The sequence below is a fragment of the Caretta caretta genome, chromosome 1 (assembly GCF_965140235.1).
Source record: "Caretta caretta isolate rCarCar2 chromosome 1, rCarCar1.hap1, whole genome shotgun sequence".
Classification (NCBI taxonomy): Eukaryota; Metazoa; Chordata; order Testudines; family Cheloniidae; genus Caretta; species Caretta caretta.
This window is the reverse complement of record NC_134206.1, coordinates 294,092,141-294,119,060: the sequence shown is the minus strand read 5'-3', so window position 1 is coordinate 294,119,060 and position 26,920 is coordinate 294,092,141.

Here is a 26,920-nt window from a genome sequence, read left to right as displayed (position 1 = left end):
TTTGCAGGATGGGGCGGAAGGACAGAAATTGTTGATGGTGATGCAGTGTGGGAGAACTGCCATCCCCCTAGTATTCCCATCAAAACACTATCAGTAGAGATGGAAACAGTTACAGCTCTCAAGTGGGAGGAAAAGTCACTAATAACCATATCTTTTCCAATACTAAAGTAGCAGAGCAAAGTTTTAGCGGGGGCTATAGCTGATCGTCTCAGGACCTGTTGGTGTCAACCCGTAGAAGAAAAGCATCCTGCAGGATTCACTGGAGTGGCACTAACCTCCTCCTCCTCTCCTAACTGCTAGCACCACCTCCTGCTTCCTGACTAGTCAATAGTGCCCCAGGGAAATATTCCAGGGAGGAGCTGCCTGCCTCAAGCAAAATAGAGTCTGTGGACTCTTCCTCCTGGACATCTGGTTCCTACTCCTTCACTTCCTGGGATCAGGGCTGATGGGGGGCAGGGGGAGTAAAATTATACAGGGGTCCAAGGTCAGCTCTCCCCACCCCTCAAAAAATGTCAGTCATATCTGAGGAAATAAAGTGAAATGGGAGGTGATGGGTCCCCAGCAAACATGATGTACTGGAGCCCCAGATTTCTCTCAAGGGGCCTGCCTAGATTCATGGTGCAGAGCTTCTCCATTGAGGAAACCCATGTCTTGAGAGATGGTCTTCCTTTCTCAGACTCTAAACTGCTCCTTAAAAGTAGTAGATCTGGGGGAAAGTATCAATAGACCAAACCAATCACCCCTAAACATTACAGAAATGAAAGGTGGTAAAAAGTCCCCTTCTCGCAGAAGATGGTTCACAGTTAGTTGGAAGTCCATGATAGGAGTTAAAGGGATTCTCTGGAGATGATGTTAAAATGTCATCAGAATATTCAAACACCTGGATTCAACTATCAGCCTACCTACCTTTAATATTTAAATAAACGGCTTAAAAACTATATATAAATAGGATATATATTTTCCTGATGTCCATATATATTTTTCTTATTGGGGAAATTTGACAGTGTTTTTAATATTATAATTAACAGTAACTATTAACAAGCATATTGCACTGTCAAAAATACTGTATAACACGGTTGTCACTTTAAAATCCCTCCTGGACAGAGGAAAACTCCTCTTACCTGTAAAGGGTTAAGAAGCTAAAGGTATCTATCTAGCTAAAAGTATATATCACTGGCATCTGACCAAAATGACCAATGAGGAGACAAGATACTTTCAAAACCTGGGAGGAGGGAGAGAAACAAAGGGTCTCTGTCTGTCTATATGCTGCTTTTGCCGGGGATAGACCAGGAATGGAGTCTTAGAACTTTTAGAAAGTAATTTAGCTAGGTATGTGTTAGATTATGATTTCTTTAAATGGATGAGAAAAGAACTGTGCTGAATAGAATAACTATTTCTGTCTGTGTATCTTTTTTGTAACTTAAGGTTTTGCCTAGAGGGATTCTCTATGTTTTGAATCTAATTACCCTATAAGGTATCTACCATCCTGATTTTACAGAGGGGATTTCTTTACTTCTATTTACTCCTATTTCTAATAAAAGTAAGAAAACTGAATGCTTTTTCATTGTTCTCAGATCCAAGGGTTTGGGTCTGTGGTCACCTGTGCAAATTGGTGAGGCTTTTTATCCAACATTTCCCAGGAAAGGGGGGTGCAAGTGTTGGGAGGATTGTTCATTTTTCTTAAGATCCAAGGGTCTGGGTCTGTAGTCACGTAGGCAAATTGGTGAGGCTTTTTACCAAACCTTGTCCAGGAAATGGGGTGCAAGGTTTTGGGAAGTATTTGGGGGGAAAGACGTTTCCAAACAGCTCTTTCCCAGTAACCAGTATTTGTTTGGTGGTGGTAGCAGCCAATCCAAGGACAAAGGGTGGAATATTTTGTACCTTGGGGGGAAGTTTTGTCCTAAGCTGATAAAGATAAGCTTAGGAGGTTTTCATGTAGGTCCCCACATCTGTACCCTAGCGTTCAGAGTGGGGTGAACAAGCCTAGGCACTCAAGGGGATAGATTAGATGACCAAATAGCTCTTTTTAAATTTCCTACTTCTATTATGCCTTTTCTATTTATACAAATATCCTTACAACATTATCTATATTGGACAATATGTATTAGGTGTCATATACAGAAACTTCAGAAATATATCAGGCGAACTTGTAGTCCTTTTGTTTAGAAACCCACTGTGCAGTAGTTCAGCCATCCATCATAAAATTCTGTAAATCTAATCTTATTAGAGAAGTGAAGAGATTCCATTTTCTTTGAAATAGGAACTTTCCAGGCAAGGATATTTCAGAAGTTAGCTGACTTCTATGAGCAGGCAGCACTGTGAAGCTGCAGGCTAGCCAGAACTTGACTAATGCCTCCTGTGACTGACACTATTAATGACTTCTTCAGTGTGCTCTTCTGCAGATTAGCATGTTCTGCTATGCAGTGCTCTCCACGGTGCCTTTCTCAATGCCCTACATTGATAAAAATCAGATGAACTGCAAAAACCTACTTCTAACCTAGCACATTTTCTTAAAGAATTCCCTTGCTCAAGCTGTGGGACTTCGCTTCCAAACAAGCTGTCAAGCTACATGCAGAAATGACCCAATTTTGGACTACATGCAACACACTGAGACACGCTTTGGTAGGAGAGGAAAAGTTCTAAGAGCTTGTTACTTTCTTGAAACCACTTAATTGAAATAATTGAATATTTCTCCAAATTATATAACAACAAAACAATAACAGCTCAGGTTCCTCGGCCAATGAAATGACTAAGGCATATGTTTGGGCCCAATCTACAAAATATCATTTGCCACTGGCAACAGTATCATGGTTCTCTCACTTGTTCCCAATCGCTCTTCCATGGGGCATGGGCCAGTGAGGACAGAGACAAAGGTGCAAGTTTTGGCCACGCGTGGCAGCATCTTTTTTATAATTTGAGCAACCCCCAAGCTGTCTTGACCGCTGTGAAGATGGACAGCACCACACAAACCCTTCAACACAGCACATCAAATCTGTATTAACAATCACCCCTCCCCATAAGTCTAACCCCACTAAGGGGAAATGGAGCCCATTCTGCCAGGAGAAATCAGCACAGATGTGGACCCTTTTAAACTTACCTCACATATAATACACCACGAGCAAACCTCTTAACCAATTCTCAATGCATGAGAGTATGCCCAGGTTGAAAATATCAGCCTCTTTGTTTGAGAAGTGCACACCATCCACATGGTGGTCATAGGCAGCACTCTCATGCTTCAGCATGTGGCCACCATCAAAATGTAAGTTAGTCCTTACTGGTATACGGTGCCCAATCCATAGCCACCAGTTTGCATGTACTCCACCAAGCACATCACAGTAGCAGCTTGGATCAAACTAACACAGCCACCAGAGACAACAAATAGCCTTATTGCAGCCCAGTCCCGTTCAGACAGGTGAGCAGCTCAGTCCCCTTTACCTCAACCAAACAGCCATTTCAGTGGCATAATCAGGAAGAAAAGGCCCATTGTGAAATACCCCTAGAACAGGGGTTTCCCCAGAAGGCACACAATTTATGTAAGCCACCCAAGAACAGAGGATGTGCTGGGGGAGAGTTTTGGACCACAGCATTGCCGTGCTTCAGGTATTCTCAGCTGATGCAATGGCTCCAGAGGTTCCTTTAATTTATGCCAGGGACAGGAAAGACCTTTTCTGGCCATGAAATGTTGGCCGAATAAGGCACAAAGCTACCTTTGTGCCCTCCCTCCCCCAACATATTCATACATTCAGTTCCTTTACCATGCATGATGGGCCAGGATGAATCAGGGCCACTGTATGCAAGTACTTCGTTCACACCAAACAGATGTTTTGCCAGCCAGAAAAAAATCACATAAATATGAGAAGGAGTGGAGATGGTTATACATCAACCCAAAAAATGGACCTCTTTTAACAGTATCTTTAACATAATTTAGGCAAGTGATGTTCTATTTGTTCAAAAATGTAATAGTCACATTTTGTGCCTTCAGAAAATCACATTCTGTATTTGGATGTACAACATGTATAGTTGGATATTTATCTTGTTTCTACACCAGGTTGGGTTTTGCATGTGCAAAGTATTGCACATCAAAATTACAGGCACAAATTTAGATGGTGAAGATTTAAGGGCTCTTTGAAAATGTGCTCCAATTTCAGAGGATTATTTGCCTGTTCCAATGCCCACTGAAGTCAATGGGAGTTTATCCATTGCTTGCTAGCTCTGCATCAGGTCATATAAAGAGAGCCAATTCTGTACCCTGTACGCATAGCCACGTCCATTTCAAAAGGAGCTTTGCAATATTAGATTTCTAGCACAGTTTGTACTACATGTCCAGAGTTTTCCAAATCTGGTCAGCCAGCCTTTACTTAGCCCAAGTATATTTCAGCTTCTCTGTATTACTATATAGAAATTGGGTTTGTTATTCGGTGGTTGAAAAATGTATGTTTAACATTCAGCAACTGCCGGTGTAATGTTGATCTGCAGCCAGAATGTACAATTCTAAGAGGCTGATGTTTGAACACATACTGTAACACAGCAGAATTGAAGGTGAAAGTTCAAGTGCTGCAATTTCAAACAATCAATGGTCATTTTTGGCACCCTTGGGTTAGTCGTGCCGGCATATGGCAAGCAAACAAACCACTAAGGTTAAGTATGAATCATCAATATCAATGTAACTCACCTTATCTATTTTTCATTGGTTGACTAAACTCTTGCCGTCGAGCTCTTGCTCTCTCCTGTTTGCTTGCTTACTTTTTATTACAGCAAAGTGTATCTTGAAAATCTTGTGCCTGGATTGCCTCAGATTAGAGACAAATTCAAATGGAAATCTGTTTGATACTTTCCTTACTAGGTACCTTGACAAGAGCAATGTGTAAATCACTATAGTGATTTCTTTTATTACTCAAGGAAACCCAGACACTTTTCCATCCACCCTCTGTTTTTAAATTGTATCGTCAAAAGATCCCCTTATCCTACAACTTTTGCTATAATGCTTGTGTGCCTTGGAATTAACATAATATCTCAGATGTGCACTTATCAGATCCCACTTGTGAAGCATAATTGGGTCAGTTGGCTGGCAAACCTTCCAGGAGTAGTGCTGCTCAGGAATTTTCCATCATCAAAATGATGATCGTCAAAACTAGAATGTTTTGCAGAGATGTTTTGATTTCAGTTACTTGTTGCAGACAGACAGGCAGGCTTCTGTGGTTTTCTGCCAGCTCGACAGGCAAGCCACTAGGGACCCCAAGATTTCTATGGTCTGTGGCTCCAAGGCACCTCTGCCATGCAGACTCTTGCGATTGGGAACCCAGAGCTTTCAGGGTCTCTGTTGCAAAGCCAGAAGCATGAAAGGCTTATCACTAGCAGGGGCTCTCAGGGTGTAGGCTCATAGTTCCATGGCAAAGAGACTGGAAGTCTTGAGAGCCCCAGCTTCAGATGGGGCTGTCTGGATTTTTAAGCTCCCTGCTCTCTGACAGAGATCCCGGCAGCTCTGGAAGCATTGGCTGAAGCTGCAGCTCTCAGGGTTTATATGCTCAGTGTTCTATATCAGGGGACTCCCCTGATTCCTGGAAACTCTGCAGGCTGCCCCTGACTCCCTGGGAGCAGCTCAGGGAGTCCTCCAGGAGTTGGGGGTAGCCAACTGCTCCATTTTTTCCCCAACAAAATTGAACCAAAATAGTTATATTTTTGCAAAACCCGAAATTTCCCATTGAAAATAAATTCAATATTTTTTGATTTCTAGGTTTTGCTTGGGATTGTAATGAAAACTTTTCAAAATGTTGGAATTTCTTGTGGAATAGAAATTGGGAGTTTATATCAGCTCTAACAGTGTGTTGGTGAATCATCAGCAGGAGATACTCTTTCACTTCAGCCAGCACCAACCCAATTTCCCAGCATGGTACTTTGAGACCACTGCTCTCTTGGAAGTTACTGTTTTTTGGATGACACACAAAACACAGGGATGTCCATCTGTGATCATTAAACGACAGTTTCCAAGAACAAGGATATTAACTCTAGAGATGGTTGGGAATTTTATTATGACATATTTCTTCATCCAAAAATGTCAGTTCATTGAAACAGACACTTTTGTTGGCAAGTCAGTTTTGATAAATTTCTTAACTTGAAATTGTTTTGCAAAACTCTTTTTTAAAAGTTGAAATATGCTGTTTTAACATTTTCAAAACAAGAATTTACTGTTTTCCTCTTGTAAATGAATTTTTGTTTAGAAATTTAAACCAATTAAAATAATAGTAATCAATCTACGTAAAAATGAAAATTTTCAAAATTATTGAAAAATTTTGATTGACCCAAACTGATTTTTTTTGGCTTTTCAGTTCCCAATTTTATTTTTTCTTTGAGATTTCAATTTTCATTCCAATGGAAACGTTTTCTTATATCTACAAAATTTTCATGAGATGGCAAAAAGTATTTCATGTCCAGCTCTAATTAACTCCAGTGAAGAAAATTACATTTTGATGATCTATATTTCCTCTGTAGTTTCATTTATGTATGATGTTTTTCTTCATTTCCTACCCTAAACTGTTCTATTTGCCATTATAGTTGATGTGTTGCTCCCCCGAGGTAGCTGCATTTCTGTAGTGGATGGAATTATTTCTTTACCAAAAGCTGAACTTAAATGTCTTTCTACCTAATCACTTCATTAAGGAGAAATAAGAGCAGTTATGTACATTATTCATCTAATTATGCACCAGTGAAATCTCATGTCACTTTAAAAATACATCACTGCTTCTTAATTCAATATTCAAGTGTCCTACTGTACTACTTACATGTTTTGAAACTGTTGCTATGTCTTTGTGAAATGATATCCAGCTTCAACACACAAGTGCATATGGAGTTTGAGGAAAATATCAGGGGTTATGTGAATGAATTTATTTTGAAGGCAAAAATAAAAATGGAAAGCCTTTTTATTTCACCTAAACTACTGGATTGCACAGTTTATAAATACAAAGCAGCACAGACAAGTTGAATAGAAGTATAAGAGAGCCTCTGAGCTGCAGGTATATTTCAAAGTCCCACTGGAGGCTTCAGGGGACTTTTTTATTGCTCCAATCCTTTCTTCTAGTATTTTGTGTGACATTACAGGAGACTGATTACTGACTAGCACCATGAGTGAGACATGTGCCAAAAATCTCACACAAAAGAAAACCAGAACATTTTGCCTTTGCACAGCTTACTCTATCAAGACAAAAGAAACAAAAACCTTCTACACACAGTCTAGAGTTCTTTCAACACAACAATAGTTTTTAGCAGCCTAAACAGGCTTGTTGCTGAGTAAAATTGAAAGCTATACATCCCAGTGGGGGATGGAAACACCTGAAGATCAAAGGTCAAATTTTACAGTAGCAGAAAGCGCTGGCTGCTGGAGGGGGAGGGAGAAGGGGTAAAAATGAGGCCTACATGGGGCGACTCCTTCCCTCGGTACCCCATTGACATGAAAATGTGCAAGGGAGAGAAGCATCTCTGGGAGTCTCTTCTTCCTCCAGCTAAATGACCTTTTGAAAAGAAACTGCAGGGGGGAATCAAGCAGAAAGTGAAGCCAGCAGAGCAGCTGTAGGATCTGTTCGAACAGGGAGCTTGGGACACTGATGTCCTCAGACTGCAGACAAACTGTTGTCTGCAGTTTTAGCTCTCAAAATTCTCTCCTCTGGGTTGACTGGCTGTTTGTTCCAACTCCTCCTGCCCCTTCCTCCCTTTTCTGTTTGTATGTTTGAGTGTGAATATTACAGATCTTCTCTATGAATGAGAGATATCTATCTCTGTGTAAATAGTTAGGTTCCAGTACGTGGCCCTCAAGAATCTGTAGCATAGCAACTGGGTTGTGTAGGACCAATATAACTTGTTTTTGCAGTACAAATTACTTCTTATGTGCAGTGCTGTGACTGGGGCTGAGGAAGCCACAGTCCCACGGCCCTACTGGGAATGCTCAAAGTGCAACACCAGCATAAGAGGGAGCAGCCTGGCTCAGTCTGGGCGGACTGCCGTAGGGGAAGGTGGTGTACTCCTGGCCCCTGCTGAAGGGCCGCGGGCACTTCACGACATGGATGCCAGCCAGCTGACAGCAATCCTCAATCCCCAGGTGCTGGACGCAACTGAGGGAGAAGGAACTGAGGAAACTAGGAAGCCATGAGATGGGGAGAAGCAGGTAGGAACTAACCCAGAGAGTTTTTGCAGGGACTTGGTTGGACAACTGGAGCCTAGCTCAGCGTGTTTCGGCCGGATCCCCGCTGAGCTGGTGGCAAGCAACCCCGCCACCAACAGGGTCCTGGGTTGGGACCCAGTGAAGAGGGAGCGCTTGGGTCCCCCTATCCTGGCCACCACCCACCCTGAAATGGCAGCCCATCCTGACAGTTTTTTGACTCCAGGCACTCGGTTGCACAGCCCCGAGTCTGGGGGCAGTTATTACTCCAGCCGCTTGGCTGCACAGCCCCGCCTGGGGGTACGCAGGCACAACCGCAGGTCTGACCTGTGATAACTTGATGGAGAATGTGGGCAATGATTTGGGCCTGGGGGGAGGCCCATTGAAAGAGAGGCCTGCTACAGTCACCCGTCTTCTTTCCCTCCATTTTTTTTCCTGTGGCCATTCTCTCTTTTGGCCGTGAAGGTCCCCTAGTGACCTATGTGAATGGAGGCCGAGAAGGTCCTAAAATGTCTGCTGGAGAGCCAGCAACAGCTGGCAGCCCAGCAGCATCAGCATCAAGTGCAGCTTTTGCAACAGATGTTGGTTCAGCAGGAGCAGAAATTGGCCCAGCAGCAGGGACAGCAGCAACAGCGACTGTGGGAGGTTTTCACCCTGCACCAGGCCCAACAGGAATGCCTGAAGCAACAGGTGGTAACATTATGGAGGCTCACCCCCCTCCGGATGCCCATGCTGGTGGGTTGGGAGCTGCAGGGGGCCTGATGGGACTACCCCATGCCTGACCAAGATGGGGCCTGGTGACAACGCAGAGGCATTTCTGGTCACCTTTGAAAGGGTCGCCACCACGGCGCAGTGGCCAGGAGATCACTAGGCCACCCTCCTGGCACCATATTTGACTTGCTGTGCACAGGCTGCCTATCGCAATCTAGAGCTACAGGATGCTTTAGGTTGCCAGAAGGTCAAAGCAGCTATCCTTGACCAGATGGGCATGTCCTCCGAAACTTACAGACAACATTTCCCTGGAAGCTATACCCACTCGAGGCTCGCCCCAGGGCCGTGGCCCAGAAGCTACAGGACTACTGCTGGCATTGGCTGGAGCCAGAGGAGCGTATGGGGGCTCATGGGGCTGAAGTGGTAGTGCTGGAGCAATTCATGCAGATCCTCCCCTCCAGAGGAAGGGAGTGGGTGAACTGTCATCACCCGACCTCGCTCTCAGAGGCCATCACCCTGATGGAAGACTACCTGGCTACTGAAGAGTCAGAGGTGTGAGCTAAAAGGTCTGAGACCCTCAGGGACTCAGGCCAACCTCCGGAGTGAGTCACCCGCCCACATGAACCAAAGGGTGTAAGCCCACAACCCCATCCGACGACAGCTAGGTGGCACCCACCAGAAAACAACAGTGACCTGCCCCTCAGTCGTGGGAGGAATGGGCTGCCTAGGAAGCCAGCGTGTACAAGCCCCACCCAAGGTGGGATGGAGGAAGTGCTACGAGTGTGGCTAGGAAAGGCATTTCCATTGTGACTGCCCTTTTGTGGATTGCAACTATGGCCAAGCATTAGCCACAGGATCCTGGGCCTGCCAGAGGGGCATCACCAATCTCCTGATCACACTGTGGGTGGAGGGCACCCCAGAGACTGCCCTAGTGGACTTGGGGTGTAGTCAGGCACTGGTGCGAGTCGATCTAGTAGGCTTCCCCAGTCCTGCAGGGGATCCCATCCTCATGCTATGTGTCCATGGAGATATACGATCGTACACTGCTGCTTGGGTACGGTTGTTGGATGCACGCCAGGAGGAGGTGCGCTGGGTTGGTTTGGCCCAGAGGTTAGCCTACCGGTGATCTTGGGGAGGGTTCTGCAGGGTTGTCTAGGACTGGAGTCTCTGGGCACCCAAGGAAGACAGGGCACGTCAGATAAAGAGGGGATTCCTGGCCCAAAGGAGGTCAGGACACCCAGAAGGAGATTCTGTTCGAACAACCAGTACCTCCCCACAACCCACCCCTGAGTCAGGGCCAACAGGAGGGAACAACCCTGAATGGCTAGACACTGGGGAGTACTTATGAGGGAACAACAGGAGGATCAAACACTGAGTAGGGCCTGGGAGCAGGTGACAAGCCCTGATGCGGATGGGGATGCCGAGAAACAGACTCCACAGGGACTCCAGTTTGAGGTCTGCAAAGGCCGTCTATACCAGGTAGTCCAGGAGCCCCAGACCCAGGAGGAATTATGGCAACTAGCAGTTCCGCATAAGTACCAAAGGAGCCTGTTACAACTGGCGCACTTGATGCCCTGTGCTGGGCACGTGGGGAGGGAGAAGACCCTACAGCGAGTGGCCCAAAGATTCTTCTGGCCCTGCATTCACCATGAAGTGCAGAAATTCTGTGCAGCGTGTCCAAAATGTCAATGGGCTGGCCCATAGTTGGGGTGCCATTTGAGAGAATTGGCCTGGACCTGGCAGGGCCCCCCAAAAAAGCAGATCTGGCTGCCAATACATACTAGTGGTGGTGGATTACACGACCCAATACCCTGAGGCAGTCCCGCTATGGAACACCATGGCACTGACAATAGCAGCTAAGCTCCTGAAAATCTTCTCCTGGGTGGGAATATCCAGAGAGAGATACTAACTGATCAGGGGACCAATGTCTTGTATAAACTGATGGCAGAGCTATGTCGATTGCTGGATATCTGAGTGCTAAACACTTCAGTATATCACCCACAGACAGACGGCCTCGAGGAAAGATTCAACGGGACGCTGAAGTCCATGCTTAGGAAGTTTGTACAGGTTGACCTAGGCCACTGGGACAAACTGTTGCCAGCCCTGCTGTTCGTGGTGTGGTTGGTTCCCCAGGCCTCTACGGGCTTCTCACCCTTCGAACTGCCCTGGGGGATACTTGACCTCCTGAAGGAGACCAGGGAGGAGCAGGAGTCACAGGCTTTAGTCTCAGTCCTCTACATACTGCAACTCCAGGAGTGGCTCCAGAAGCTCAGAGCATTTGCAAGAGAAAAACCTCCTATGAGCATAGCAGACCCAGGTGCATCACTACAATTGAGGGACATGACGGCGCACTTTTGAACCAGGAGATAGTGTCCTGTTACTACTACCCTCTATGGATTCCAAACTGCTGGCCAAGTGGCAAGGGCCATTTGAGGTGGTTAGGCAGATGGGGCCTGTAGACTATGAAGTGCAGCTTCCAGGCAGATGGAAAGAAGTCCGGACCTATCACGTAAACCTCCTAAAGGAGTGGAAGACCCAGGAGGGTTTACTGATCACCCCCAGAACCGGAACGTGGCCCATTGGCCGGCAAGCCCACCAACCTCACGCCTTTGCAATTGGAATAGGACTGGACACGGGGCAACGGGATGAATTGCGGCAGCTCGTCAGGGCCTTTGCTACAGTGCTGTCTCCTCACCCAGGGCGGACTGAGCTGGTGAGTCACCACTTCACCATCCTCCATGGCCAGAAGGCCCACGATAACCATCAGCTGCTGCCGAAGAAGATGTGGGAGTCAGTCCAGAGGGAGCTCCAGATGATCCTGAACATGGGGGTCATGGAGAAATCATGCAGCGAATTGCATAGCCCTATCATACTGGTCCCAAAATCCAACGGGACTGTATGATTCTGCATAGACTTCCGGAAGGTCAAGGCAATATCCCAGTTCAATACATACCCAATGCCCAGAGTGGATGAACTACTGGAATGGCTGGATAACGTGGCATTTATCTCAACATAATTAGACCTTACGATGGGGTACTGGAAATACCACTGATGCCCACATCCCATGAGAAGATGGCCTTCCCTACCCCGTTCGGGCTGCACCACTTTGTCACCATGCCTTTCAGCCTGCACAGGGCTGCGGCCACGTTCCAACAACTGATGGACAGACTGTTACAACCTCACCACCCCTACACAGTGGCCTATATAGATGACATAGTGGTGTACTTCCCCCCATGGAAAGGGCATCTTCAGCATCTCGCAACGGTCTTGCAAGCCCTAGGAGAAGCCGGACGCACCACCAATCCAGCCAAGTGCCATCTTGGGCAGAGAGAGGTAACATATCTGGGGTATACAGTGAGCCAAGGAACTTTATGTCCCCTGGTGGACAAGGTACAACACTTACAAGACTGCCCAACACCTACAACAAAAAGGCAGGTACGCCAATTCCTGCGCCTGGCAGGATACTACTGCTGCTTTGTGTTGAGCTTCACAACACTTATGGCACCTTTGGCAGACCTAACAAAGAGCTCGCAACCCGCAAGGTACAGTGGTCAGCTGAGTGAGAGGAGGCCTTCCAGGAATTGAAGGACTGACTAAGTAGGTAGCCAGTCCTATTTCACCCAGATTTCGACAGGCCTTTCATTTTGAAGACCGATGCATCAGAAGCAGGATTCGAAGTGATGTTGTCCCAGGAGGACAAGGGAGAGGAGCATCGACTCCTCTATTTGAGTAGGAAGTTGTTCTCCCAAGAGAAGAGGTATTTGACAAAAGAGAAGGAGGCCCTGATGGTGAAGTGGGCGATAAACACCCTAAGGTACTACTTGCTGGGAAACCCCTTCCAGTTGGTCACCGACCACGCGCCACTTTGATGGCTTAACAGTATGAAGGACACCAATGCCAGAGTCATGAGGTGGTACTTTTCACTCCAGCCATATGACTTTCCAGTTGCCCACCAACCCGGTGAGGCACACACAAACTCACACTTCTTTTCCTGCACAGGAGGGGAAGATGTGGAAGAGGGGCCACCACTGGACACCCTGTTAAGGTGGGGGTTATGACGGGACATGCATGCCCCGCACTGGAACAGCGGGGGTTAATCCCTCACTGTGGGCTGAGGAAGCCACACCCCCACATCCCTACTGGGCATGCTCAAAGTGCAACACCAGTATAAGAGGGAGCAGACTGGATCAGTCTGGGAGGACCACCATAGGGGAAGGGTTGTGCTGCTGGCCCCTGATGAAGGGCCACGGGCACTTCACGAGGCAGAGGCCAGCCAGCTGACAGCAACCCTCAACCCCCAGGCACTGCAAGCAACTGAGGGAGAAAGAACTGAGGGAACTAGGAAACCACGAGATGTGGAGAAGTGGGTAGGAAGTAACCCAGGGAGTCTTTACGGGGAGTTTGTAGGACAACCGGAGGCTAGCTTGGTGTGTTTCAGCCGGATCCCCACCACTGACAGACCTGGTCCTCATCAGCCTCGAATGCTGGGGAGTCAGGGGAAGGCATATCGATAAGGAGATGAAAAGTAAGAGTGTCAGAAAGTTAGTGAACTGAGAGATCAGAAGGTCCAAATGCAACATGGATAAAAGGCTTAATCCACAGCCAATTGAAGTGAATTGAAGGGTTCCCCATTGACTTCAGTGGGCTGTGGATGAGAAAGAGAAGGCAAGAGGGGGAGGGTCACGGTTGGGTTAGAGGATAGAGAAAATGAAAATAAATGCAAGTCCAAGATTTCATTATTCACTATTTCTATTTTAAAAGTTGGCACCCAATCAGAGATCAGAAACAATAGCATGGGGTTTAAGTAACCAGTCACACCACACAAATAATGTATATTTAAAGTGAACAACTTTTAATCTGAAAATTGTTCATCAGAATTATTTGGTGAATGCACTCTGCTTCATGATGTTAAGATGGAGTTAAAGTTCAGAGGTAGGGCAACTAGACAACTTTAACTCTATCCTGTAGTAAGTCCATGAGGGAAAAAAAAACAGAAAAAAAGTCAAAGATGTGTTTTTAAAAATCAGTTTAAACAAATCTGAGAGCACAAATACAAAAATGAATTCATCACAATTGTATGACACTTGCACAGTGTCAGAGGACAGAGTTTAAGCTGTTTGCATGCCTTGAATGTGTATTTCCATATCTGAATGTATCTGGATTTCTTATAAATTTAACCTTAATTCTCAATTTCCAAGACTTGCAATGCATAGTTTGGGAATAAATACAACACCCTGGTAATACTCTAGTGTACCAAATTCTATGTAGCTTTCATGTGGGATAAAAAGGTAATTTGAAATGAATTAGTCGTTTACTTACCTATCAGGATTCTGAAAAGATGTTGATATATAAATGATACTTCTGTGAGTATAAGGCACCACACAGACCTTTATATTGGGTATACGGAACACATATAAAATACAAGACTTTTGTTCTCATATCCATAATGCAGTTCATGGTAACATCCTCTTAGTTTCTTTGAGAAAGTTTTATTCCCAGTAACAATCCTATTTTGCTTTAACCCTTTCTTCAGTCAAAGGGAAAAGATATTTGTCTTTTTCTTTCATTAAAATCATCATATCAGTCTTCACGCAGCTTTATTTTAATTTTAAAAGTCCACTATTTTGGAAACGACAAAGAAGAGAGAGGTTTGGATTAAAAAAAGAATTAGATAAATTCATGGAGGATAGGTCCACCAATGACTATTAGCTAAGATGGTGAGGGATGCAGTCTAAACCTTCAACGCCAGAATCTGGGGCTTGAGGATAGGGAATTGATCACGTGATAATCACTTTGTTCTAGTCATTCCCTCTGAAGCATCTGGCACCAGCCACTGTTGGAACACAAGATAAAGGGCTAGATGGACCATTGGTCTGACCCAGTATAGCCACTCTCATGTTCTTAGGAGCATCCTCTCAGGCTAGATTTCTAAGTCACTTGATATTTGATCATTTTTAAAGACTGCATTTTATAAAGTGATATCTAAATGACCAGCGTAGGCTAGAAGTTTTATTGCAGCTGCCTCATATCAAACCTCTTTGGTTGTCCTGCAGTGAGCCAAATTGCTCTGTCAAAAATATGTTTCCTGTTTACTCATCCTCCTACTAGTATCAACTTCAGTCAACCACTTCCTCCTAGCCCAGTCCAAAGTAATCAATAGAGAGAATTCAGCCTCAATCTTGACAGTTTTTGGTGAGCCAAAATTCCTCAGATGTTACAACAGACACTGAACAAGTGAAAACTCTAATTTGGGATATGTTTGACATGCTAGGCTATTTAGAGCCTACTGGAAGATGATGATTTTCTTTTTTTTTAAAAGACTACTTTACTATACTGTTTCTTTCCTGAGAAGCAAGAAGCACTTTTGGAATACTATGGGAGTAATTCTGTCTGCAGTGGGTTTACAATCATCCAGAAGCTGAAGGTTTTATAATAAAAGATGACTCCCTGGGCTTAAGTTGATGAATGACTATAATTTTACATCGGACATCCTGAATCGGCTAGCCTGTGACAACACTGAAGAGGTTCTCTAATTCTGAATTGACAGTATAATTCTAAAATGTGAAAGTCTACTGTGCAAATTCATGGAAAATGTGTTGACATTCAAATACTGACGAGGGAAAAATATAACATTACTTATTTCCAAAGGACAGAGTTTTGGAATGAATTCTGCAACTTTAATGCAAGGAACATTAATTAATTAATGCAAGGAAAAATATGAGGACCAAGACAAGGTATGGGACAACACAAGCCATAACCCAATGGTGAGCAACTTAACAGATATAACAATTAAAGTCATTTTCCAGCAATACCTAGGCCCTAGCTAACTAGCTAAAATGTATGGACAAAAAATACCCCACCAACCTCCCCTTCAGGGAGTGGAGGGGCAGAGGTTTACATGTTCATGTGTTTCTTTCTCACAGTAGGAATTTGGGAACATTCATGCTAAGAGTTAAGAGAATTCCCCATGTATCATTGATCTGGCTAGTCATGTTGAAAAATGATTAAATATGAAACACACAAAAGTTCCACATCAACATGGCAAAAACATGTAAAAGCATTTTATTCCCAACGAAAACCATTATTTGAAACTAGATCTGGGTATACAATCCTAACTAGATGGCAGCAATCAGAGTTTCCATCTGAGGGGGAACAGTAGTAATAACTATGTTTTGCTAAGTAGATGGAAAAAAGACACAGGCTGTGGTGAAGACATTAGTACTTACATAATGTATGGTCAAAAATTGTCTTGTGAAAGGAAAAATGGTTAAGATCACAAACAACAGTCAAACAGGGTACTGAGCTCAGCTTTCCTGAGTTCCAGCCCAGTGTCTTAACACATCACCTCAGGCTTGGAGTACTCATTGAAGTTTATGGAAAAGTTCACCTTGACAGGAATGTTGCATGATTAAGACCCCAATCTCTCTGCATCAGTTCCCAATCTGAAAATGGGGTGAATATTACTCCCTGTCTCTGTCTTGTCTATTTAGATTTGAAGTTCTTCAGGTCAGGGATTATGTGTATATATAGCACTTAGAAAAATCTGGGCATTATTATTACACAAATTAATCATAATTGTTAATAAACTCAAGAATGATATTCTCATAATATTTTGAGTGCCAGGTGCAAAAGAATCTGGCCTGAGGAAAGATGTGCTCAGAGATTTATCAAGGAACTAAAGAAGTATTCTCCTTTAATGCAGATAGGATGAACCACTTATTTCTGTCACTCATATTATTCAAATGATGGAAAAATACAAAAAATACAAGCAGTCAGTGTAAATGTCTATTGTTCCATTTTGTATTACAAGTGTATAGACACACATTTGTAAAGTTTGCTTTTTAAATAAAGAGAATAAAAACAAAGCCAATATGAACATACTGGGAAAAGACAAGAAAGCAGATTTCTGTAGCTTTTCAACTCCAAATGAGATTTCATTTGGCATCTGTGTTGATATAACAATTCAGTGGAGGAGACTGTATGTCTCTTTTCAGTCACTCTAGAACACCTTTTATATTTAATCCTTACACTAATGCCAGTGATTTAAAAAGCATGATTCAAAACTAGCCCAAAATTCAAAGGTTACAGAATCAAACAATGTAGATTTCAATGTGGTGAATTATCTCTTACCAAGAAGTAAGAGGGTGGGTTTGTTGGACTGCAAGCCAACTGGTCAGCTATTTGATTGATTGACAAAGTAAATGCCAGCTTAAATTTAGTGAATGCAGATGCTCCAAGAGCCTGGCAAGCCAGTCACACTTGGCAGTTTTTTGTACCAGCCTGCGAAGCCAGAGACAGGCAAGCAAGAAAGAGAATAGTAATTCTGTTTTTCCTAAGTACTAAATAGATTATTTGGGGGGCGAGGGGGAGGGGAATGTTACAAATTATGAGTCCCAAAACTAGCATATTCAAAATACAATTGTCACTACGGATGTGTGGGTGGGCTGGCAAATATCCATTCAGTATCCATTTGAGACAAGTGAGAAAATCCTTTGTTCATAAGTATCAATAAGCTCAAGGCCAGCTCTATAAATAAGCACCAAATAGATTTTGTGGGATGATTTGATTTCTATTAGATTCCATTTTCAAATGTTAGCAATGCTTGATTTTCATATTCTCTCTTCCAACAAATTGAAACTATTGTGAAATGTAGACTTAGGATATTGCTGTACTTAACATGGGGGGGAGGGAGGGGGAGCCAAAAGTGAAGTCCTAAAAGCAGTTTTTAGCTTCTAGGTGACATTCAAAACTGTAGTCCAGCAAGGATCATTTTAGCTGTGGTGTCTTCCCCCTTAGTAAAACAGGTAATTCAGTTGCCCTTAAAGTAGTACTAAAAGTCATTTTAAAATAAAAACATGACCCTAGATCTTGAATCAATCTACCAAGGAGTAATAGGATTAGCCTAGAATAACATCAGCACCATTCCTGCCTGTTGAAAAGGCACAAGATTGAAGAGTGGGGTAATCATTCCCAAAGCTGAACTGTATGCTTTCTGCTGTTCTGTCTAAATTGCCTGGTAACTATGTTCTACACTACACAATAGGGCCACCTATACAGAGTAAGAAAACAGCATTTGAAGATACAGTAAAATTCAGAACCAATAGGGAAAACATGTTAAACTGGTTACTCGTTTTGCAGCATCTTTGATTAACTTTATAATAGGTTATGGGATGGAAAAATAAAGAACTGCTAAGAACATAGATAAGAGCTATCCTTATTTATATTCAAATTGTAAATCAGTGAACAGCGTTTAGGGCCCAATTCAAGAGCAGTGAATTTAATCATAGAATCATAGAATATCAGAGTTGGAAGGGACCTCTGGAGGTCATGTAGTCCAACCCCCTGCCCAGATCAGGACCAATCCCAACTAAATCATCCCAGCCAGGGCTTTGTCAAGCCTGACCTTAAAAACTTCTAAGGAAGTGGATTCCACCACCTCCCTAGGTAACGCATTCCAGTGTTTCACCACCCTCCTAGTGAAAAAGTTTTTCCTAATATCCAACCTAAATCTCCCCCACTGCAACTTCAGACCATTACTCCTTTTCCTGTCATCCACTACCACTGAGAATAGTCTAGAACCATCCTCTTTGATCCACCTTTCAGGTAGTTAAAAGCAGCTATCAAATCCCCCCTCATTCTTCTCTTCCGTAGACTAAACAATCCCAGTTCCCTCAGTCTCTCCTCATAAGTCATGTGTTCCAGACCCCTAAAATTTTTGTTGCCCTTCGCTGGACTCTCTCCAATTTCTCCACATCCTTCTTGTAGCGTGGAGCCCAGAACTGGACACAGTACTCCAGATGAGGCCTCACCAATGTTGAATAGAGGGGAACGATCACGTCCCTCGATCTGCTGGCAATGCCCCTACTTATACATCCCAAAATGCCATTGGCCTTCTTGGCAACAAGGGCACACTGTTGACTCATATCCAGCTTCTCGTCCACTGTCACCCTAGGTCTTCTCTGCAGAACTGCTGCCTAGCCATTCGGTCCCTAGTCTGTAGTGGTACATGGGATTCTTCCGTCCTAAGTGCAGGACTCTGCACTTGTCCTTGTTGAACCTCATCAGATTTCTTTTGGCCCAATCCTCCAATTTGTCTAGGTCCCTCTGTATCCTATCCCTACCCTCCAGTATATCTACCACTCCTCCCAGTTTAGTGTCACCCGCAAACTTGCTGAGGGTGCAATCCACACCATCCTTCAGATCATTAATGAAGATATTGAACAAAACTGGCCCCAGGACCGACCCTTGGGGCACTCCGCTAGATACCGGCTGCCAACTAGACATGGAGCCATTGATCACTACCCATAGAGCCCGACAATCTAGCCAACTTTCTACCCACCTTGTAGTGCATCCATCCAGCCCATACTTCTTTAACTTGCTGACAAAAATACTGTGGGAGACCGTGTCAAAAGCTTTGCTAAAGTCGAGGAATAATGGAAAGACTTCAATGGTTTTGGATTAGGCCCTTATTGTCTGGTCCCAGGCTTTCCTTAAAAAAAAAAAAAGAAAAAGATATTTGGTGTCTCTAGAGAAATATTGACATCCATCGTACTTAGAGATTGTCAGAATTTCCAAACCTTTCTGAGAGGCTAAAATTTAGAACACTGGAATAGTTTAGTTAAGAGTAAAGAAAAACCCCAGAAATATGCAAGTTAAATTGTCACAAACAAAATATCCCATGCAGCAGAGAAGTTACCCAAATTGGCCCTTTACATTCAAAGCCTTGGAGCTCAGATCCTGCAAGGTGCTCAGCAACTGGTTTAGATCCATTAGAACACTTGATCATGTGCTTAGCTTTAAGCGCATTAATACCCTCATTAAGTCACATGTGCTTATGTATTTTGCTTAATCAGGATCAGAATGCTCAGCACTTTGCAGGATTCAGCACAGTAGTCTTTCATCTTACACACTCACCCTCTTAAAAGTAATTGTGGCTCTGCATTGAAAGTGATTGCACAAATTAGATGCAGATCTGCTTTGAGTGTGTTTTCAAAGTCATGGCTGCTTACAATAGTGAGACAAAAAGGCATTGTTGAGTGTTACTGCTCCTAGTGCTACAGCCCACACAGCAGAGAGAAAGTGAGATGAATTTCACTCCTTTTTGTGCACCATCAGTCGTTTATTACGTCCCTGTAATGAACAGCAATATTTTGCAACCTTTGCCAAATTGATCCAAATCCTGAGGTCCATACAAATTCCTACAACTCCAATTTATCTGAATAAGGACTCAATAAAAACTACAGTATGCCCCACTGATGCAGGATGATCTCCCCCCTACTGTCTGTGGAAGAGGGTCACCTGCCTGCAGAGCACACCTCTCCCCCACCTGCCATTCTAGATCTTATGTAGGGCCTTCAGGGTGTCTGGGAATCTGCATGAGGGTAGTGGATAGACTAGTAACAGACTTGAGAGAGAGGCAGCCTAAGGGGTCACTTTCAGAGCAGATCTGTCAGCTGTGCTGTCAGGCACTCAGCCTACTTGTGACACACTAAGGAGAATGAGCCAACTGAGGTCCACCTGTGAGTTGCTAATTACCTAGGTGGCTGGGCAGCAGTTAATTAGTTAAGGAATACTTGGGCATAATAGGGTGCATCTACATTGCAGTAGAGAGTGAGCCTCCTGTTGCCCTGGATTTGAGGGGTGTGTATACCCCATAATGTGATTAAGTTAATTGCAATCGTATTATGTGCATTCAACCATCCTGAATTAATGAAATAGTTAAGGGTTAATTTGGAGACCCGCTTTCAGAAGCAAGGTCAAAACTAGCCACAGTCTCTGCTAATCAGAATGGGAGGAGGGGGCAAACAAGTAAACAATTGAGACTAAAAACCTTGGTGGTTGGAAAACCTTGAGTCTAGGCACCTTTGATATTAAAAGTTTATTGAAAGTTAGAAAAGTGATGGTACGGTAGGGGTCATTATGACCTATGTGTTTTGTAGAAGTTAGTTAGAAAATATTAGCTAATAGAGTGTACTTTGGAGCAATCTTCTGAAGCCATCTTGAGAGACGTTTTTCCTGACACCCTTTCTCCCCAGTGGGTGAGCAACTGGCCACTGCAAACCTACTTACTTACTCAATACCATTCCAGATGTTCAGTAAATAGCTGGGATGTTCAAAACCTATTGCTTATTTTTGTATGTGCTTGAAACTAATAAACTGCAGTTTTAGATAGGGCACCCTTACTTGCATGAATCTTATCAGATGAAAGTGCTGTGTTCCTATTGATTTATTCCTTACAGCACCTCGAGTGAAATAGTTAAGTTGCCCCTCTAAGTTCTGAAAACCCCGGGTAACACCTCACAGGCTATGTAGACAGATATGACACTAGCAGAGTTCAAGCTAGTGCTAGAGGGGTTTGAGCTAGTGCACTAAAATAACATGTGGATGGTCTGCAGGTTAGGCTCTGAAACCTAGAGTGTTGGGTGGGCTTTAAAGCCCAAGCTTCTGCCTGAACCAGACCATCCACGTTGTTAATTGTATAGTTTGCTAGTGCAAGTCCGACATGTAATAAAACTAGACGTCAATTGTATTTTATCATTATATTTTTATGCACAGGTTTTTGAGGAATGGCTGGTGTTAGGATACAGTTATTCAGGCCTGTCTGTAAAGGCCTATGCTCTCAGAATTTAGGTGTATTCTTACCACTTAGCTAGTTATAGAGGTATAAAAGAAACAATCAAAATCACTGTCTGCCGGTATAAGGGACTTCTCTTCCTGTGACAGTCTGAGGCCCTGTGCTTAGGCTAAGGCCTTTGGCTAAGCAGCAGAGGCAGCCATAAGCTGGGAAGCGAATGGTCACATCCCCACATTCAAAACTAGTCACATTGAAATCAGGTGCTGTTGGGCTGTTAGAAATACAATCCTGTCCTGATAATGCCTATCGCCTCCAGAGAAAGGGAAGTGCCTAGAAGATGAAAAAGGAAATTTAGTTTGATAGCATCTTGTCTGGCAAGAACTCGCTTATCAATAGCTGGGATGTGAAATCCTCATTCCTTTGTTGTTCTATCACTGTAGTCCCCATTTCCCTATTGTTTGTCTGTATAATCTCTGGTTCTGTGATTGTTTCTGTCTGCTGTATAATTAATTTTACTGGGTGTAAACAGTGATGAGCTGCCAAAATCTTAACAACGGGTTCCCTCCTCTCCCACAGAGGGGGTTGTTGCGCACCTGTGCCCCCCCGGACTCCTGCCCCATCCAACCCCCCAGCGTTCCTTGATGCCCGCCCTCCCAGAACCCCTGCCCCACCCACCCCCCTCCCCTGTCCCCTGACTGCCCCAGAACCGGGCAGGAGGGTCTTGTAGGCCATCATAGTGGGTGCCCACCGCACCCCTAAGAGCCAGAGGTAGCTGCCGGGGGGCGAGGTGGGGACTCCCGGAGATGCTTACTCAGGCAGCTCCCAGGAAGCATCCAGCAGGTCCCTCTGGCTCCTAGGGGCGGGGGAGCGTAGCTAGGGGGGGAGTGGCCGCTCCCCCACTGATCACATCAAAATTGGCGCCTTAGGCACCGACTCCCTAGGTACTCTGGGGCTGGAGCACCCACGGGGAAAATTGGTGGGTGCAGAGCACCCACTGGCAGCTCCCCACCCTGCGCCTGGCCCCAGATCACCTCCACTCCGCCTCCTCCCCTGAAAACACCGCCCCACTCTGCTTCTCCGTGCCCCCGTGGCTTCCCGCGAATCAGCTGTTTGGCGGGAAGCTGGGGCAGGCTGAGAAGCAGGCAGTGGCTTCCCGCTCAGGCTGAGGGTGGCGGAGGTGAGCTGGGGCGGGGAGTGGTTCCCCTGCGCACCCCCCCCCCGGGTTACCTGCTATGGCGCGGGCGGCCTTCCTCGCGCCCCCCAGCCCCAGCTCACCTGCGCATCCCTGGGCCTGAGCGGGAAGCAGGCGGCCTGCTTTTCAGCCTTCCCTGGCTTCCCGCATGAATCAGCTGTTCGGCGGGAACCCGGGGGGGCGGGGGCGGGGAAGAGAAGCAGGCGGCGGCTTCATACTCAGGCCGAGGGTGGCAGAGGTGAGCTGGGGCGGGGAACGGTTCCCCTGTGACACCCCCCCCGGGTTACCTGCTGCAGCGTGGGCGGCCCTCCTCGCACCCCCCCACGCCAGCTCACCTGTACATCCCTGGGCCTGAGCACTAAGCCAGCCGCCTGCTTCTCAGCCTGCCCCAGCTGATTCGTGGGAAGCCTGGGGGGGGCAGAGAAGCAGAGCGGGGCGGCGCATTCGGGGAGAAGGTGGAGACAGACCAGAGGTGAGCTGGGGCTGGGGCGGGGAGCTGCCGGAGGGTGCTCTGCACCCACCAAATTTATCCCTTGGGTGCTCCAGGGCTGGAGCACCCCTGGAGGTGTCACCTAAGGCGCCACTTTTGGCCGGTTAAATTTAGAAGCCCTTTTAGAACTGATTGTCCCTCATGGAACAACCGGTTCTAAAAGGACTTCTAAATTTAACAACCGGTTCTAGCAAACCGGTGTGAACCGGCTCCAGCTCATCACTGGGTGTAAACTAATTAAGGTGGTGGGATATAATTGGGTAAATAATCATGTTACAATATGTTAGGATTGGTTAGTTAAATTTCAGGAAAATGATTGGTTACAGTATAGCTAAGCAGAACTCAAGTTTTACTGTGTAGTCTGCAGTCAATCAGGAAGTAAGTGCTGGGGGGAATGGAAACAGGGAATGGGAGTGTGGAAATTGGAATCATGTTTGGCTAAGGGCATGAATGGAAACAGGGACACAGGTAAGGCTCTGTGATGTCAGAGCTGAGAAGGGGAACACTAAGGAAGGAAACTGGAATCATGCTTGCTGGAAGTTCACCCCAATAAACATCAAATTGTTTGCACCTTTGGACTTCGGGTATTGTTGCTCTCTGTTCATGTGAGAGGACCAGGGAAGTAAGTGTGTGAAGGAATAAGGCCCCTAACAGCTGGGTTGTTTTTTTTTTCCAGGCATAGTGTCCAGTTTTTGATTAATTTTGTGGAAGATTTTACTATGTCCCAGATAATGCACCCAGAGATGGATGCTTTATTAATTAATTAGATGGATAAAAGCATCAGGGTGTGGGGAACACATTGCTGAAAATCTAAATTCAATTTCCACCTTCATAGATTCAAACTTTTACGATGAAGCTGAATTTTAATAGATGCCAGGTCTGTGGTCAAGTGTTTGTCTGTTTTGCTAATTTACAAACTTTGGCTGTTATACATTTCTAACACAAAAAGAAATAGGGGAGTTACCTTATTTAAAAGTTTGAGCATATAATATAATAATGACACTGTCCATACTGTAGTTAAAATCATCAAAGGCAAACAATATACATATATCTTAAATGTTGATATAAGGTAATTATTAAACTCTCTCTCTCTCTCTCTCTCTCTCTCAGGCTAGCTGGAAAAAAGGGAATCTGAGTGACAGTTCATACCCTCCTAATGTTGGTGTTTTGTGTATAAGAATGAAGGAGAAAATGACTACTGATGGGTAAACCAATTTAAATATTGTTTAAAAATCTGAACCTTTAACAATTTTATTATGAATATTTAACATATACAGTGCCATAGGTGTACATGGCAGTATACAGAGAGGATGAAATCTACTTCTTTGCAGAGGACCAGCTCAATGGCTAGACCTTAAGTGATATATCGACTCCATGTTGGCTCTCTGCAAAGAAGGGGGGAATTTTTCCCAAAGACAATAAGCATATCCAAGGGATGTATAATATATCAGTGGTTCTCAAACTAGGGCCGCCGCTTCTTCAGGGAAAAGCCCTGGAGGGCCGGGATGGTTTGTTTACCTGCTGCAGCTGCAGGTTTGGCTGATCGCGGCTCCCACTAGCTGTGGTTCGCCACTCCAGGCCAATGGGGGCTGTAGGAAGGGCAGCCAGCACATCCCTTGGCCTGTGCCGCTTCCTGCAGCCCCCACTGGCCTGGAGCGGCGAACCGAGGCTAGTGGGAGCTGCAATCAGCTGAACCTGCAGACACGGCAGGTAAACAAACCGGTCTGGCCCGCCAGGGGCTTTCCCTGAACAAGTGGCAGCCCTAGGTTGAGAACCACTGGAATATATTGTGACATATGGAGCATGGAACCAGGCAAAGGGGAGGGAGCTTTACACTAAAAAGCTATAGGGCTGCTTGAGTCACATGGTAAATGCTATGTTGGTTCCTATTTTAGTGTTTGCATTTTAATAGACTGGATGAAAATAATTGCTGGAGAGATTGAATAAAGATCATGTTTTTGAGGAAGGATTTCAAAAAGGAAAGTTGAGTTTATCTGGATTTTAACTATTGAGAATCAGATTTGGTAGATGTAAATTTAAAACCTTCCTTTGGCTAGAACATAATTTCATGGACCAAGAATGGGTGTGTTTTTCATTGTCCGTTGTGTTACATATATTTATAGCGACAAGGTGGGTGAATTAATATATATTTAATTGGACCAACTTCTGTCAGTAAAAGAGACAAGCTTTTGCTCTACCCTGAGCTCTGAAGAAGTTAGTTGAATTAAAGGTATTATCTCACCCACCTTGTTTCTCGAATATCCTGAGACTGGCCTTGCTACAACAATACTGCAAACAACATATATTTGCAGTGTTTGGTTGGTCTGTGGTAGGTGTGCATCTTATACTTTGTGTCTGTCCCCAATGTTACAGAATCAATTAAATTACCAACTAAGAGGTGGTTTTTTTATTAGTGTCAGACTACAGCTGAGGGAAGGCATAAGTGTCATATATGCTGAATCTTGATGCATACAACTGGATCAAGACATGACTCACTATATTAATAATGGGCTTCAGAGTATTCAAGGTATAGCTTGGAAATATAAATGGATTTAATCATCCTGTCCAAAAAGTAATGGAGGTTTTAATTTTTAAATTCTGCTCAGTATGTGAGGGCACCATTACAAGAGACTCAGTTTTTCCCAGAAGAGATAGAGAAGTTTACAAAGAGATAACTTGGATTCTCCTTTCTCCCGTCTGTTTTACTGAGAAGTCTAGATGGGTTTCCATCCTTACTAAAAAAGCTATGAGATAATTGAATGGAGCAGAATGTGTCCCTCATATGAGTCATTCCAGATTTGCACTAGTGAAGAATTTGACTCCTTAAGTAATTTGAGGAGGACAAATGTTCTTAAATCAGGTAATTATTTTACAGCATAAGTATCCTAGTCTTCAGTATTTTCTGGTTAAAGATGACTCTATTTAATCTGTTATGACAAAAGGTTCAAGACCATATGAGATACAATATTCTAACTGGAGGGGATTACAAAGTTGCAATAGACCATTGCCTGGACAAATCTTCCTGGATTCTTGCAATTGATAGGTGGTCAACAGACTCTTACAACCCACATGGTGTTTTATTTACTAATAAAAGACCTGTGATTAATTGAAATCAGAAGCTGCACTTTCTCCTGTAAACTCAACATGTCCTATTCTAAAATGAATCCCTTCCTTTTATCTCACTCTGCACTACATGAAAATTCCTACTGTAATACTTAAAAAAAAAAAATTCCCACTAATCACATCCAAATCTTAGTAATAGTAGCTCTTGGAGATTATGTCCCCAAACCAACTCATTACTGAACAATGAAAATCTTAGGAAATGCTTAAATGATTATTTTTCATGTTTCATTGTAGCATATCTCTACTTTGATTTAGCTACAATTTGCAGAGCATTTCAAACATTCAGTATATCTCATCTAGAATAATCCATTTATGTCATTAAAAAAATATATTGCCAGAGATTACATAAATGTGAAGGGGGCAAAGGAGAGGGGAAGTTGGCAGAAGGATGACCTAAGAACCTGGAAAAATATTTGCACAAAAAAAGTCCAAGTAAAATCTACTCAGCGATCTCTAATTTATCAAATCTGGGCTAAACGGACTGAGTACACTCTTTTCTAATTGAGGAAAAAGTATTTTGAATCTATGTTAACGCTAGCCTTCCAGGATAATAACAGGATAATTATCACAAGGACTGAAGTTTGGATGTGAAGCTCTAATTTGGTGGGAATGCCAATTACACCTGTCTAATTTTCCACATGATTTGGAGATGATGATATAAAGTTTGTAGAACTCTAAGAG